This window comes from Pseudophryne corroboree, chromosome 6 (assembly GCF_028390025.1).
Source record: "Pseudophryne corroboree isolate aPseCor3 chromosome 6, aPseCor3.hap2, whole genome shotgun sequence".
NCBI classification, from domain to species: Eukaryota; Metazoa; Chordata; class Amphibia; order Anura; family Myobatrachidae; genus Pseudophryne; species Pseudophryne corroboree.
This window is the reverse complement of record NC_086449.1, coordinates 12505507-12509803: the sequence shown is the minus strand read 5'-3', so window position 1 is coordinate 12509803 and position 4297 is coordinate 12505507.

Genomic DNA, 4297 nt, shown 5'->3' with positions numbered 1-4297 from the left:
TATGCTGGCTGAGTGCAATTCACAGATGCTGGTGATATTTCTAGATTTCCTGGGTTCCAGAGTTCTTGAGTTCTGAGCTAGTCCCTGCCAGTGCCTGAGCTCCTGTCTAGCAGTGTCTGTCTAGCTGCTTCCGGTGTCGGTTCCTGTGTCGATTCCTGTGTCAGTTCCTGTGTCTGATTCCGTGTCCTGCCGTGAAGCATTCCTGTCCAGAAGTCCTGTGGCTTTGCCTGTGCCTGGTCAAGTTTCTGGCTTCTTGGTGTCCACCAGTCTGTCGTTTGGGATTCTGCCTGTACTCCAGTTCTGAGAGTCTGTGTCGGCAGCATTGGGGGTTCCTGTCCGTTTGCCAGTATTTGTACCGGTTCTGTGAGTAGCGGCTTTGCCGCGTCCGTCGGCCTAGGCCGCTGTATTCCTTTGTTATATTTAGTTACTGGTGTTTTGCAGAGGGTTCTGCTTATGCTGTCACCGCCGGTACACAAAAGTATTGTGTCGGCGTGTGGACAGCATTTCCTTTGGTTGTTCTTTTCCTTTGGCGGCAAGCCGCACATACATTTAGTTTTAGGCTAGTCAGTAGCCCCTGGCTTTGGTTGTTTCAGTTAGAGGTCCCCTTGTTATTACCCTGTCTCAGTTCACGCTTTGTCTCCCTTTAAGACCTGCGGGGGCATCGGAGTTGGGCAGACCTAATCCGCCCTTCAAACGCGGCTGCCATGGGCCCAAGAAACCATAGTCATGCAGGCGTGAACTGACCACACGGGTAAAACAACGGAGGTAGGGTGCTAGGGGCTATTTCCACACCACACCTTGTTTCAGCGTCACGTTCTGGTGCTCAGGACTCACTACGCAACATCTCCCTTGTTCTGAGCACCAGGAACCTAACAACAACGTATACTGGTGGTCACTGGTCAACAAAACTCTGCACTGTACTCCTCCTATGTAATATACTGGTGGTCCCCAGTCCCCACAATTAAACCCTTATATAGTCTGAGGATTGTCCATAACATAAATTAAACCATCTTAACACTTAATTATAATAAATAAAGACACGGAGATTTGAATTTGGCAGAAAATGTTAGCTATTTATTTACGTGAACCATTAACTGTGAATAATTAAACTAAAGTATGGTGGCCAGAAAGAACGGCTAAAACAACCCTATCCCATATCAAACTATCTTATAAAAAACTGACGTAAACAAACAATAGGTATCCGCTCAACCTCCATCCTGACTACCCACCCGTGAAGTTGATGAGGCTGCCACCTGAGAAGGCGGTCCAGCAGATGTAAAACTAGTCAGCGAAGGAGAGCGCACCTAAAAATCCACCACCAAACGACCTCCAATCCACTCTTTAATACAACAAATGTTAACTTGCCGTTCTTTCCCGCCAACAGCGAAGTTCTGCTCCACAGAAACTACGCACCGCCACCATACCCCTAACCCACCGAACGAACCACCGAAAACAGATCCTCCAGAAATATAGATAGCCCTGTCCAGTCAAGTGCACCCCATCAGGTCTAAACAAGTAGAAGTACCAGAACTTGATCCGCTGGTGCCAAACTACCGCACCGCTATGGGCCACCACAAACTTAGCAACCGCGGTACTCACTTTCCGGCGAGCCACATCGATCGCCCGACAATCCACCACTCCACGCCAACACAACCGCGGCACTATACAAGACCAGGAAAGCCTACAGCCTGGCCAAGCGCCCGTAATCACTTGCAAATCCTGAATAATGGCCAATCGAAGATTCACTGCCTTCCTCTTACCCAGGTCGTTCCCTCCTAAGTGAATCACCAACAGTTTGGGGATGCCAAACCGCCGAACTTGCTCCATAAGCCTCGCTTTCAAGTCATCCCAAAGCATACCCCGAACACCTATCCACCGTACGTTATCCGATCCAACAAAGCAAGGAGCCCCTTCCGCAGCCAGAAACTCGGCTGCCCAATAAACATAGGAGTGACCAATCACCCACAAACCACACACATCCTCCCGCCAACCTATAAAGGGAAAGACAGATAAACAAATGTGAATATGTGAGGTAAAACCAAACCCAGCCCAGAACAGGAACCAACTACCAAAACGAGGATCTGCCAAAAAGAAAAATTGAATAGAGGACTATAACTCTCCTCTTGGACAAGCTTCAGGCCAATCGAGGCAACAGAAAGAAACAAAAGGAAAAGCAAAATAATAAAAAGGTGGAGGGAAGGGGGGGAGTAAGAGGTGGGGGGGGTGTAGGGACAAACCGGATAACTCGGCTGGAGGTGAAACGTAAAAACCTGCTGAGGAACTTGTTTATTGAACTTGTTAATTGAGATGCCAATTAGCCAAATTGAATGAATTAAGCCAAATCAGTTCATCAGTTCAGGCAAAAAATCGCGAAGCACTCCAGACCCCCACTGCCAGCAGTGGCAAGTAGCTAGCCATCCGAGTAGGGAGGACAGGGGAGACAAAGAAAACAGCACGAACACACTGAACTGAAACATATATCGTAGTAAACGAACAACATGTTAGTAGCAACAAACTCGCTTACGCAATAGCGGGCCGAATGTAATGCTTATAAGCCGCCGACTTCCAGCGGTGCAAAGCCTTAATTTGGTCCACAGTGCGCCCTGCAGATGCTGCGGAAGTGGCGGCCCCGATTCTAAAGGAATGTGAACCAAAGACCAGAGGGGAGAGGCCCAAACTGGACAGGCAGCGCCGCATCATCCATGTAAATTGGTACTTTGTCAATGGCGACCCATCATAGGGAGCAAGCGAAAAGCCGATTCAACATCCAGTTTAGCCATGAGGGCCCCGGGGCCACAGCCCCGAATCATGTCCAAAGCATCCTCAAAGGACAGATATACCACCGAACAAAATTCCGGCGAAATTGCATCGTTCACCGAGGACCCAGATGGATAAGACAAATGTTGAATGAGCCGGAAATTACCCAGAGCCTTTTTGGGCACGACCCCCAATGGGGAAATAACCAAATCCTCGACAGGCGGAAGCGCAAAGGGGCCTGGCATCCTCCCCAGGCGAACCTCCTGCTCCACCTTTTCCCGAAGCAGACTGCAGATTCCTGGCGGCCTGAACCAAAACATCCCCCACCACTGGTAAACAAAAACCCGACGCAAAACCCTCCCGCAGAAATTTTGCGTCGTCGGTGTTTGGGTACCACCCCAACCATTTCTGCATGGCCCCCAAACGCACCGGGGTCGGCGCCCTAACTAGCGGCAAGCCCCCCAGCTGATTTTCCGGCTGGGCCTGCGGCCGCCCAGGCACCCGGTCGCCCCCAATGGATGCAATTGGAAGCAGGGTGGGATCCGATACATCGTAAGCAAAGGTGGCGAAAACGACACTGTTGCCTGAGGGGGCACGTGGAATTGTTGAACGCAAAACACTTCCCCTTCGCCGGCACCTGCTGCGGAGAACGGGCCGTGGTCCAAGGGCGGCGCGGCCTCAACCGCGGGCCGAAACTGACCCGCTGCCGCGGCCTGCGCCACAGCCGCCTCCCTTAGCCACCATCTTCATATCCTGCGCTCGCGTGACCCGAAGCCAAACCTCCACATCTTTGCATCTGAAGTCAATGATGTGCAGGCAATCGTGCTTCTGACGGAATTGCTTGTCATAATGCAGCCACGAATCGTCCTTAGACTGACGCTGCATGTCATGTACGAGGTAGAGATGAGCGCCTGAAATTTTTCGGGTTTTGTGTTTTGGTTTTGGGTTCGGTTCCGCGGCCGTGTTTTGGGTTCGAACGCGTTTTGGCAAAACCTCACCGAATTATTTTTGTCGGATTCGGGTGTGTTTTGGATTCGGGTGTTTTTTTCCAAAAACACTAAAAAACAGCTTAAATCATAGAATTTGGGGGTCATTTTGATCCCAAAGTATTATTAACCTCAAAAACCATAATTTACACTCATTTTCAGTCTATTCTGAATACCTCACACCTCACAATATTATTTTTAGTCCTAAAATTTGCACCGAGGTCGCTGTGTGAGTAAGATAAGCGACCCTAGTGGCCGACACAAACACCGGGCCCATCTAGGAGTGGCACTGCAGTGTCACGCAGGATGTCCCTTCCAAAAAACCCTCCCCAAACAGCACATGACGCAAAGAAAAAAAGAGGCGCAATGAGGTAGCTGTGTGAGTAAGATTAGCGACCCTAGTGGCCGACACAAACACCGGGCCCATCTAGGAGTGGCATTTTTGTTCTCCATATTTTAATAGGCACAACTAAAAGGCACCTCAGGTAAACAATGGAGATGGATGGATTGGATACTAGTATACAATTATGGACGGGCTGCCGAGTGCCGACACA